The sequence below is a fragment of the Anguilla anguilla genome, chromosome 2 (genome assembly GCF_013347855.1).
Source record: "Anguilla anguilla isolate fAngAng1 chromosome 2, fAngAng1.pri, whole genome shotgun sequence".
In the NCBI taxonomy this organism is placed as follows: domain Eukaryota; kingdom Metazoa; phylum Chordata; class Actinopteri; order Anguilliformes; family Anguillidae; genus Anguilla; species Anguilla anguilla.
The window spans coordinates 55,914,365-55,928,354 of NC_049202.1; positions in this window are offsets into that span (position 1 = coordinate 55,914,365).

Consider the following 13,990-nt stretch of genomic DNA (forward strand, 5'->3'; position numbering starts at 1 on the left):
AAACACAATCCTTAGCTCTGACGAGTTAAAGATTGTGAAACAGAGTAAAAGATGGTAAAGAAATACAAATTTGAGAGACAAAAAGGAAAACTATTGTAAATCAAAGGTGAACATGGTGAATTCTGAATGAAGATAAAATGGGAACACTGTCCAATTTCTCAGCCACTGTGGGCTTGGCCTTGTTATGACACAAATGCCATCTGTCCCCATGGCTATGTTAGCAGTTAATGCACTCAGATTGGACTAGCATTTGGGAACGTCGGCTGTGTCTGCACTTTGGTCAGAGGCGAATGAAATGTGGCTGCATGGTCCAAACTCTGATTACCCAGCCAAATTGAACACAGGACACTTAATCTTCTGGTCTTTATCGTTACTTCTGCAAGGGCAGTGGAGTCATTATCACTGGAATACTCCCTTATTTGACATGGGAGTGGGTAAGCCTATGTCTGGCTGGGTTGATAATTATTAAAAGCCACTCTTTGTTTCACTGCATGAGTGACAGTCCCAAGGTTAGGGAAAAGGAGAACTTCCTCTCTTCATTCATCATTCATTTATCATCAGAAGCTGCTTATCCTGATCTGAGTGGCAGTGAAGGCAGAGCATTCCCAGGCAATCAAGGGGAAAAGGTGGCACCAAGGGCAGATGATTGCTCATGCTCTGGACTGGATCCCTGTCAATCACAGGGTATACCACCGGGAAATTTGGAATCACGAAACAGTCTGGACATTATTGACACTAGTGCAGAACAGAAGAATGGAAAGCAGTAAAGTGAACAGAACATGCTGGCTACACTGATGTCGATGAACCTTGTAGAGTAAAATTTACAGAAAAGACCATCTTTATTTTATGATATCATATTTAAAGAATATGAATGCTCAGGACATATATCTACAGATGTAGCTACTGACAAGCATACAATATATTCCACAAATCTGTCTGAATTCTTCTACTTCCACAATATTTGGCTAGCATTTCTGTAATTATAAAACGCAGGAGTATCTCATTATTCTTCACTGTACCTTCAAAATAAAGAGATGAGTGTTTACTATGAGTATTTACAGTGAAGAAAAAGGAGATACTGAACTGAGTTTAACACTGACAATCACAGAAGTCACAGCTAAAAATTCTACAAAGGGGTTCCTGCTTATTCACATAATTTCTTCCTTTATAATCTAATAATGAACCATATTACAAGCTCTTTTAATCTTGTTTTTACTTCAGTTCCTTGGAGATTTTTACTCATTCGGTGTAATTAACCTTTGCATTCATTAAGTGTCATTAAGTGTCAGTTAATCAGACAGTGGCTTCAGTTCATGCTGGGAAAGATGTGAGACACAGCTAACAATTTTCTATCTTTGCAAGTAACAGAAACTATTTATACAGCATATCTGTGTTATTGCCCCTATTAATGAATGTTAAAATACAATGATTAGCCTCTTGCTGTACTTGAAGTACTTGAGTAGAATGTGATTTTTTTTTTAAATTAGTGACTCAATACCTATTGGCCACACACCCCCCAATATATTATGCTTTTTGACTAGTTTCCATTTACAATTTAATTTAGCAGACACATTTCACACGCTAGGAATACACCAGAAGACCTAGACATAAGAGCTAGACAAAAGACTGCAGTCAAATGCCACTGTCCAAGTGAATGCCTCTAGACACTGCACACATTGCATTGAAGAGCATTAGTTTTTTAGAACAATGTTTGTGAAAGTCAGCCAGTGAACCTGCCTTCTGGATCAATTGGGGAAAGTTGTTCCGCCATTATAGGATGAAGGCAGAGAAGAGCCAGGCCCCGAGGAGTGGCTGCTAGGTGTTTGAAGAGATGGGACAGCCATCTGGTGAGAGGATGCTGAACAGTGAAGTCTGTTTGGAGTGTATGGTATAATCATCATCTGAAGATAGGAAGGGGTAGAAATATTAACAGTTTTTTATGCCAGGGTGAGAGATTAGAACAGAATACAGGATGCCACCAGAAAAGAAGCCAGTGCATGGTGTTCAAAGGCTGCATGCCATGTGTGAATTTATGTAGGTTAAAGACAAGCAGCAGCATTCTGGACCAGTTGCAGCGGCCCGATGGCTCATGCCAGCAAGGTGGTACCATAGTCCATATCACAAGGGCCGTGAGACACTGGCCAATATAAGGTGTGTGGAGGGGGGGGGGGGGTCTTCTCCTGGCCACCTGGTTAGGATGCCCTGCTCAATTTGAGGCAAACCAGGGCAAAGCCTGTAAAATCCCATCTCCACAAGAGATCAGAGAGGAACACAGTGCTTGTCAGTGTTGAATGCTGCAAACAAGTCCAGCGGAATAAGAAGGAAACTGAGTGACTTAGTTCTTGATGCCTGAAGAGCCTCTGTGACTGTGGAAACAGCAGTCGAGATTCTGTTGAAAATGGAGAGACAGTTCATTGCCTAACTGCATGTTAAAGACTTTTAGATAAAAACGAGAGGAGTGAAACGGGTCAGTAATTGTGTACATGGGCCCTCTTAAGGGTAGCAAGGATTGTGCTGGCTAAAAAAGTGCAGCTGATAAGAGGAGAGGAGTTGAAAGGAATGATATCCTAGGAAATTAACTGGGGGGGGGGGGGGGTAGGGTGAAGAAAGCAGGTAGTAGGGCGGTGCAATGTTAGGAGGTGAAGAGTTTTGGAGCTGCGAGAGGGGTGAGAAGGAGGATAGGTAGTTAGAGGGTTAGCAGGTGGGCAGAGCCATAAGAGAGTGGGTGAGGAGGAGTTGCAGATGACATTGACCTTCTTTTCAAAGGTAGAAAAAAATAATCTGTGTTAAGAGAGAAGGGAGATGGGGATGGGACGATGTAAAGAGAGGTGAGTGTGGAGAACGGTTTACTGGGTTATAAGGATCAGATTGGATTCTCGAAAGAAAAAAGGCAGACTTAGCAGAGGCAAATGTAGATAACAAAGAACACCAGGTGTGAGTGGAAGATTGACACATCGTCCCGTGATCTGGTTTTCCTTCATTTCCTTTCTGCCACTCGTAGTTTGGCTCTGTCTGGACATATTCGATCAGATAGCCAGGGGTTAGGAGGGGACGGATGAGCTGCCTTTGTGGAGTTTGAACAATTTCCCTAAATCTGGCTTTGCAAGATGTAATCCAAACCAGAAAAATGCACACATGGACTCCATGCAAATTGCTTACAGCCCCGCAGATTTGGGGGGCCTACTGTGGCACCCTGCCTCTTCTCCTCCAAAGTACAGAAATATTAAGCAAACTGTAGTTTACTTCCTGACTTTCACAACCAAATGCAAACAAGGTGAGAATTTATTGCAAACATTTATTAATTAAATTGTCTGTGGTACTTTGGTAGCAGTAGTCATCTTTTCTGATAAGTTTGCTTGGAAATATGCCTGTGTATGTTCTCCAATGCCAAGTGTCTATTTGATTATGTGATGATGCAGAATGATGTAACTGTTAATTATTTTTGTCTGTGAAATGTGAGCATCATCTACTAGTTAGCTAGATAGCACAGAAGAGTATTAGCTACAACAAGGCAAATCAAATTTATAAACACAAAATTGGAGAAAATGGACTGGCAGAAAAGATTGCCAAGTTGCCAAAGTTGGATAGATTTTAAAATGCAGTCATGAACCTGTGACTCAACCACAAATTATCTGTGACCACTATCAACAGTTAGTTGGCTACTACTGTGAGAATGGATACATCAATAACCTTCCCTGCTCAACTGTTGTCATTCTGGACCTGCTTTAGAGCTGAGGCCGCTCAATACACTTGCAAACATGCTTATAGTGGAACACCATCTGGTAACGTCAACCTTTGGTCAGGTATGTAACGACTGCACTGCTATTGCTCATGACATTGGCTGTCACAATCACAACAACAGAGCACTCATTTTATGCATTTGAATTAAGCGTCAGTAGGGCAGGAGAGACTGAATGGACTGTTTATACGTTCTACAATAGTGTCAAAGCCCTGGAGCTAAATTTAAAGACTGTTGAAAATGCCCCTCAAATGAGTGAGTACACAAAGTGCTTTTCAAGGGGATTGCTGTGTGGCTTCTGACGAGCCACCATCCCACTCTGCTATAATTTGAGCTGGATCACTGCTGTGCGTCTCATGATTGCGTTTTTGATTTGTGCAAGCAAAGCCACCATGTTAAACAGTAAGCCCTGATCAAGAAATTTTGTTTAAGGGTAGCATAATCCACATGCACAGCTTCAAAAAGTGAAAGCACCCGAGTGTGTTTGAGGGTGTGATTAGTAAATACTTTTGATCCTGAAAATTGCTTACTATGAATGAGAAATGGATTGTACTATGGTTACATTTTTTGTGATCCCTGCATTATAGTAAATTTGGGGATTGTGAGTTTGTCTTGGTGTCATAGATTGGAGGATATTGATCGCGCATTGCCCCTCTAGCTTTTGAGTGTTTGAGAACAGCGAAAGGCAATAACAGGTGTAGTTTATTGCAAAATCATTAGCCTATTAGCTAGCTATTATGCTTAAACTTTGTATGTGTTTTTGGCTGTAGCAATACTTGCTAATTTGCTAGCCAGCTCGATCGCAAACTCCTAGCCCACTGATCAAGAAGGGAAATCTGTAAAAGAATAACATATGCATTGTATAATCATAAATAGCTTTTCCCATAAGATTAAGCTATTGCTTCATTTAGCTCTAAGAAATCATTACACTGCTGTTGCATGTAAAAGCCCTTGTCATGCATAGGCTACGCAGATGTTAGGCTATGCACGGTGACTTCACTATTCCCTGACAATCACTGACATGCCCTCCCCCCAAACATAAAGGCTATATCTAATGGTGCACCGTTCTACCCCGGGGACCAGGGATTGCCATTCTCTGTGAAGCTCTGTGAGGTTTTGCAGTTTAGTAAGCCTCTGGTGCCAAAAAGCAAATCTCCCCATTGAGGTCCATTCAAAACTACACATTTTGAACAGTACTGTTAGACACTAAAATTTTCTTGACACAGAACTAATTGCTCTCCAGGCACTGATTTTCTTTTCTGAACCCCACAGAAGAAGATAAGATTTATTTCATTCCAATTTGGTCTACATGGTTTTACGTCACAGTTCACGCACCTGCTTACATGGGAACAGCCAGGCATGAACGAGTATGAGGCTGAGATTGACAATGTTGAAAACGGCTGAATTTAGAGAGTTGCCTACACAAAACCAATGTATCAAAATATGTTGCATAATAAACTTTGACCTAGAATGACATGAATCCACTGTCATTATTGTTTTGATTATATTGTTATTTTGACATTGCTACTAATATTCTGCCATTATTAAAAATGTTATTAGCTTCAATATTTCTGTTTTTGCCTGATGATGCTGATGATAAAATAAATACACAAGTAATACACACACACACACACACTAATTTATGAACAGATTTTAAGTAATTTTTGTGTGTTATCTATTCATTTATTATTTATTGGCGGCTCTCATAGTTCAGTGCACTCAGTAAGGGTGAACATTTTCCTCTGTGCTGTGATAGGACAAATCACTTCAGTGGCTAAAGGAGTACATAGAATAGTTTATCTACTGTACCGCTATTTGCACTGAAGTTGTTTAACTGCTTTTCAAAGGATCATTTTATCAGTGAATTTGCAATCTCTTGGCTTGTGCTTCATGATAAAAACACACTGACATAAAGCATAATTGACAAGGACAATTTTTAAGTGATGGGGTACATTTATTCATGCAATGTACATTCTAGGCAATGACATTTTGAATAATTTCCACCTTGTGCTGCTTAGATTATGTTAGTACCAGAGTTCAGGAGAGCAACAATACAGTACAGCAAAGTGTTCCCCAAATCTTTGCCCATATTGTAGGCTACTTTTTCCTGTGAATAATGAAAACAAGCCAATGTTGCGTTTAGGTGGTAAGCTCTTATTACTGCACATTTGTTTATATACACAGCCAAAAATATAAAGCATTTCACCACAAGCTAGAAATAGCTAGGAACCAAGGTAATTAACGGCTTAAGAAAGCACCTGTTTACGTTAGACTGCAATAGAATTACCAAGTTACTGACCACATTTCTATTTATTTTGGAAGTCACTTGTCTATCTCCTTAAAACAGTAGCTAGCTATCGCTAGCTATTACTAGCTGTGATAACACAGAATGGCTGACGCTGCCTGATACGTATTGACTGCAGGATTTCAATGAGTCAGAATTTGGGGCTAGACTTCTCGCTATTATTACATATTTTGTTACAGTGAAGTGCCACCAAATGATTGAATTGTTAGTTAGCTAGCTACCAACGTATGTGTGCTTACAGGGTATCACTGGTGCAAACATAATTACATTAATGGGTAGCTGAAACAGAGTAGATGACCTGGGGACACCTACTCTGACTTTCTCTACCTAATGACTCTTTGTCAGGAATTACAAATCCTCGTCCCAGGCAGTTAGTAGGGAGCAGGTTCTGTTAATGGTGCCTGGTTCAGGACTGGTCTAAAATACCATAATATTTGAAGAATGATTCCCTAAATCAAAGACCTGTGTAAAAGGAGCGATTTCACACACCTATGACCTGCAGTAATATCAGCAAGCTCGCAAACAAATTACTATTCTTTGATTATTCAGCTGAGGCAAAGATTTGTCTTTAAAAGGCAGTCACTGTTATTAAATGGAGCACTCAGAATGTTGCCAAGTCTTGAAAAAATTGTAGTTAACAGAACTAAGGCATATTGTGAAGGTGCTAAAATTATGTAACACAACAAAAGATTTAAAATACCTGGCCTAAACAAAGCTGTGATTCGCAGTCATTGCACACAAATCCCATAGCACGTAGGAGAATGATACGTACTGAAACTATATGAAAAAGACTGATTTGGAGGAAACAGCCAAGATTAAACAGGTAAAAGGAAACCTCAACGGGCATTTAAGACCATATTCCCTGTGAGAATGTGGTATGCATATTAGTACCCATTGTACATGGGTGTCTGTAACCAGTGGACAACTGTGGCTAAAGTGAAAAAGCACATGATGCAATAAAGGTGAAATACTGAGGCCATATATAATACAGTGATGATGACACTATCAAAGCGCTTTTAAGGTCAGGGGCTTGTGGTGTGATAACCATCAAACTGTTCGTTGAAGATGGCTGGGCAGTATGATTTGTTGTCAAAGCCTGTTTTACTAACACAGAGCCTGGACACATGCTACTATGAAGATGGACTGAAACAACTGACCCAAAAAAAAGCATCCATTGTGTATTTTTGTGGATTGAGAACATTTTGTTGGTATGGCATTGCACTCTTAATGGTGAAAAATTACATTTGAAAGCATGTAATATTATTCTTTTTTTATGACTAACTGTCATGACCACTTTATTAGTATATATAGTATCAATATTTCTTTCTGATTTTAACTAGTTGAAAAATAGACCTAAACTGGATTTAAAGTGTGGAAAACATCTACTGTACATAATCCCAGTGTTGAATGAAAAAAGACATTTAAGTGATGCAGTCCGTTGATGAAGTACACTTTGATCATGCCATCGGAGATCAAGACTCCCCTCTCTGCCTCTCTTAGCAGGTACGTCAAGCAGATATGAACATTGTACACAAGCTACAGAGTGATTTGGGTACTGATGGTTGATATCTTTATGCATTGTCAGCTCAATAGGTGCATTTTCTCAAAGAATTCACAGAATGATAGGGCAGCAGAGAGCCGTTTAAAAGGAAGGTTATTCCCAGGGAACATCCAACCACTACCAGATTGCGCTGGCCTTAATCATAGCCACATGAGAATACATGCTGAAATTAATCAAGGGGAAGGCATAATTCATTCATTAAACACATTGATTATAAGTGCACAGTTTGTTTTAATTGTTGTGTGTGATTTGTCTATTGTAAGGCCTTAAAACCCCTAAAAGCAAATGTGAACATCTTTGACCATAGATCCATTCCTCCTGTTCACTGTCTCATGAGGCTGTGAATATTTTCCAAGCTACAAGGTACTGAGAGCTAGTGCAAATCAGAAAAGAGGTGCAGCCCTCTCAGCAAACAACCCATAACCAGTGGCCCCTGGTGAGTAACTATGAGATGTAATCCAGGGATCAAACAGCACTAACAAGTGAAAACCTGGAAGCCTACAGCCTAATCGTACCCTAGCAGCATAAAACCCCGTTCATTATACTGGTGTGTAGTCTTAGTCATAGTCATCTCCACTACAGTACATTTCCAGGAGTATGTGGACACCCCTTCTAATGAGTGGTTTCGGCTATTTCAGCCACATCCATTGCTAACAGGTGCATAAAATCAAGCATACAGCCACCAGATGACCATACGCAATGCCAAGAATCGGCTGGAGTGGTGTAAAGCACACCGCCATTCGCCTGTGGAGCAGTGGAAATGCGTTCTCTGGAATGATGAATCATGCTGCACTATCTGGCAGTCTGGGTTTGTCGGAATGAATAGTGCCACCTGTAAAGTTTGGTGGAGGAGGAATAATGTGCTGGGGGCTGTTGTCCACGGTTTGGGCTATGCCCCTTGGTTCAAGGGAAGGGAAATCTTAATGCTACAGCACACAATGACATTCTAGAGAATTGTGTGCTTCCAACTTAGTGGCAACAGTTTGGGGAAAGCCCTTTCCTGTTTCAGGATGACAGTGCCCCCATGCACAAAGCAAGGTCCATAAAGAAATGGTTTGTTGAGTTTGGCGGGGAAGAACTTGACTGGTCTGCACAGAGGCCTGACCTCTACCCCATGAAACACCTTTGGGATGAATTGGAATGCCGACCACGAGACAGGCGTTACGCCCAACATCAGTGCCCAGCCTGACTAATCAGCTTGTGGCTGAAAGGAAGCAAATCCCCGCTGCCATGTTCCAAAATCTACCGGGAAGCCTTCCCAGGAGAGTGGTGGCTGTGACAGCAGCATAGGGAGGTCCAACTCCATATTAAAGCCTGCAGTTTTTTTTTTTGTTGTGTCTCAGCCAACACTGACTATACAGTAGGGTGAGTCTGGGCCTTCTATCTCTATGTCATGTTTGCTCAGTCCCTGTGACTCCTTCCTTTTCCATAATGTCTTTGCTTTCAGGGAAGATTCTGTCAGAAAAAAGATAACACCTCCATTTTCAGAAACTGTTTATTTATTTTTCCATTTTTCAGTTTACTTACTCATCCATAGTAACTCTTTCTCTGAGTGAAAGGATAAGATAACTATATTCATTGGATTTGGTTATATTCACATATGAACAAAAACCAGCTAGTGTATATAAACAGCTATGTCTGTTTGTATTGCTTTTACTATTACCTCAATTTATTTTTTCACTCCGGAATAGTATGTTCCCTATGCAACACCAACTAATCTTCCTCTTCTCCCTTGGGTTTCAGGATCAAAGCTGGTAAAAGCTGGTAATACTTATTATTATAATCAGCATTTGCTTTTTACAGGGTCAACACAGCCAGCTGCCTGTAGCGAGGTATGGTACAATGATTCTTAAAAATCCAAACCTTACCTTACTATATGTATGGTCAGAACCCAACTAGTGGTAATAACACTGAACTGGATTAAAAGCATTATAAAAGCAACTTTAATTATTATTTTTTAATTGCAAAAATTAAAACTATGATTATGAATGAACATAACAGAAAGGTGAGAATGAATTATGGAAATATAAATTATATTATAAATTAATTAGCTTCTCTAACTAAAGATCTTGTTGACCACCTGATAGTTAAGTTTGTATGAGAATTGTATGGCACATTATCTTTCAGCTGAGTGAAGCTTATAATATGCTACTTGTTTGTTACTTGGTATGCTATGGATTTGGAGTTAAAGGAAAAGATTTTAAAAACATTAAATGTTTAGCTGAAAATCAATTGAAACACTGCCTCATGCTTTTTTGGAATTCCGGGATGACTGGAGCCAAAGAGTAAATGAGTAAGCACAATATCTTGTGACTGTTCCTGCTTGAACACAAACACACAGACTCTCAAAGAGTTTTGAGATGCTCATGAGATTTATTAGTGACCACAGTAAACTCGTTGCCCTCTCTCTCTCACACACACACACACACACACACACACACACTGCAAGCAAAACAGATGAAGGTTAGCTCATATTATCTAATTGCTTAAAGCTGATAAATAAACTGTAAAGTGTACAGTGGTAAAACCAAGGTGATGGGTGTACACACTGTACAGTGATTAATCCATTGGAGCCAAAAGAAACACGATGAGTGCACAACAATTCTGCTTTCACACAATCAGTCTGTTCACACAATCAGTCTGTTCTTGAACATACTGTAATTTCCACAGCTAGCAGCAAGGAATGTCTCCAAAACACAAGACATGTTTGCACCAAGAGGGCAACATTTTGGGAACTTCAAACCAATACACACTGTTTTTGTCAGGGTGTCAATAGCCAGCCCATCCATGCATGATTCACAGCCATGGGACAATGAACCGATCAGATTTGTATGCATGCATGTGTGTGTTCTCCTAGAATTTAGGAAGTGCTGACAGAAGTGGAATACGGTGTACATTCATGTCCATCCAAGACGTTTCCCAGGAGCCAGAAATCTACAAAACCAAACTATGTAGACAGCACATTTAAACTTTATTTTAGCCTAAAAGTCCCATTTCCCCCAAGCAGATGGCTGTTTGAAACACCTGTGTGTGTCACACTCTGGTTCCCCTTTAGGTGAGAGGCAATGCTTTACCATGTTTCAAGTGCACTCTCAGACAAAAGTGCCTTACTAATTAAGAAATTCTAAAGCTTCTTTGCCTACCCACAGAGGCCTCAATACCTGAAGATATTTTACATTGTTTCTCCAAATGGTGAATACTGACTACTCTATCTCCCAGAAAGAAGTACAGAAAAACGAATTCATTGACTAATGCCAAAGTAGAAAAAAATGCCTTTTTGTCCTAGGTTTAAATATGTTTTTATTTATCCCTGTCACAGGAGCTGGATAACAAACACAGGATGTGAATGAATGCAAGAAATGGAAAGCAGGAAAACCTCATCAGAATAAGTGTAGCAGCACCATGAGAGAGGCAAATAACTGTGTGCATGTATAGAGCTCCAGACACTCAATTCTAGAGCTGCAGTGATAGTTTCCCCAAAGGAAATCAGTTCGGAGGCAAGATCCATTAGAGCAGCCAACCCTCCCCGTGGTAGAAAGGGTCCAACACAAGCCCCCCCCCCCCCCCCCCCAACCTCTAAAACTGGGACACTTTGTCCTTGACGGGAAACAAATGACCATACTGTATTGAATTGTAATACAGATCTCCAATTTGGCTGGTATGTACTGTATGTCTGTGCCTCAACTTGGGCTGAGAAAAAACAGAGCAATGGAAACATGCAATTACAGTACTATTGCCACACACATGCATACACTCCACATACACACATGCACACACACACACAAAGAATGAAATGCAATGAAACTCTTCCAAGCAAATTAAAACATGTTATGTGTATGTGTCAGTTGGAAGAATATGCAATGGGTAGGGAAATGACAGACTGGGCTAAGGGCTGAAAATAGTTAAAATAGCCATAAATCATCACAGAAGGATATATCCACTGTACATCCACTATATCTATCCAAAGTAATGTCATTAACTATAATAACACAAATTTAAATTCAGGTATGAAGTCAGTGTCGAAAAAATCCTCAGGATTGTATGAGCGTGGTTGGAGCCACCCTGCCACTCCACCTCGCCCCTCAACTGTTCCCAAAATGTACTACCTACAAGTAAAGGAACACATGTGGCTACATCTATCTATAAAGACTGTCAGAAGGGTCACAGCTGCGAGTGCAATCGGGCAAATACGACCGTGTATGTGTGAGCCAGAAGTCTCAACCAGGAGACTCAACTGGGAACAGGGAAATGGGAAGAGTCCCAGCAACAAGTTTCAGGAATTTGGGCAAGCCAAGAAGTCTCTGGTTACAATTTTGAAAGCTGTCTGGTTTTGTGAAATGGCCACTGAACAACTGCGTGTTCGCACTGATCATGCCAGTGAAGCCATTGCTTTTCAAAAACTACACCCGTTGCTTCTGAATTGCATCATTCTTTAAAAAAAATGAAAAAATGACATCATTTTGTTCCCCTCGACCTCATCCTTTATGTTTATGCATCCAGGGAGGCCATGTGTTTAATGCAAACGGAGGCTTGATAACGAAATTAAATGAAATAACAATATCAAAACAAAAGCTATAGCTCTAGACTAGCTAGGCAGCCAGATAGGTAGCACCACCACGAAGGGACGAGAAGGTGGAAGAAAGAGCAGGTTTGAGGAGGATGACTGAGAGAGGGATATGGTTGGTAGAGGGATTAAGAGCAGAAATATAGCTAAATAACAACAGTTAACTATTACGGATATCTATAGATAACACGGACAACGATGCTCTATTGCAAAGGATTTATTAGACTCAGACTATGGGAGGAGATATGCAATGAGACCAAAACATTTATTCACCATCCTTCATGACCTGGAACCAATAGCTCAGAACCCAGTAATAAATTGAAGTCCACCCATTTAATCCCCACATAGAAATAGATGGAAAAGTTCACTGATTTAAGTCGAAATTGCAGTGCAATTGGTTTCTCGTACTGTTGCTGATGCTTAATACATACCATAATAACTCCATACAATGTAGTCTGAAGGTATTCATGAATTTACCTTTATAATTAACCATCACAGTAGCTCTTTTGCAGATGCATACATTTTTCAAAATTATAGTTCGTTTCAAAAATCGGGTTGTGTGTATGTGAATTTTCATTTAACTGCACCGTATATTTCACCTGACATAAATCATGGGTCCCTAAAGATGTTTGTTGTTAACTGAACTGAACTGAAGAAGAGGAGGAGTGAGTGTGATGTTGACTGTAGGCTGTGAAGCAGGATTCTCCAGAGCTGTCTACTCAGTGTTAGAGAGAGGGGACCAGGGGATTAAAATTGAACAGAGCTCTTCTCCCATGTGAGTGGGTATTAAATGAAAGGACAGAACAGAATGAGCAAGGGAACAGGGATGAAGAAATACAGCAGGGGTTAAGATTCAGAGAGTGCCATACATATGGACAGAAATACTATTTCCAATACTGTACAATCCAAACATTCTAAATTGCACTTGATAAACCGTTCCCACAGATAACCAGGTCCAGTCGCACATATCCTTTGACTGCCTTAACTGTTTTGTTTAGGGGAATGTGAAAAGGACATTTTCAGGCTGAACTCATGAACAAGCAAACTGAATTAAAGTTCCATATCACTTGATCAACATGAACTGCTGCGATACCTGTAATGGAGTCATTTGCTTCTGCCCTTATGGCAGGGTAACTAAGCGTAGAGACACAATTCCAATTTCCCCTCACGTGAGTTTCATGGGGGGAAATTGGACAAAATGGTTCAGACAACTCATTAAACGAATGGCTGTTTTCCTCCTCTGCATGGGTTAAAGGCTGAGGTTTGAACAGTGCCCTGCTCTGAACCATACATTATGAAGAGTGGAGAGAGGCATTTGATAGCTTTTCATTTCCATCTATGGAGAAACAAGCTGGCGAAATTACTCATTTCAATGAGTTAGAGGGAAATGTGATTGAAACTGGCTATTAGCAAAAAAAAGAGTGAGAGAAAATAGATGCATGAACCAACACTGGAGTCTCTCTCTCATGGCTGCAGCACCCCCCACCCACCCCTACCTTTCCATGTGCTCCCTGGTGACATTAATGAGCACCATGTTGTCATCAGAAGTGGGGCTGGGAATGTGTCTCTCAAGACAACGGGCAGCTCCTTCCCAGCAGCAGTCTCATTTTCCCAATCTATCCATTCCTAAACAAATTATTCCCCTGTCGGAAGGCCAGGCATTCTCCATATCTACATCAAGCAGAAAAAATTCAGTATGTTCCACTGTTTTCTGCTGAAAGCTTAAAAAACAATCAACTACATTTACGAATCCCCAGTCCTTCAGGCTATATTTTAGATAACAAATACCCTTTATCATGACAGATACGCTAGTCAAAAATC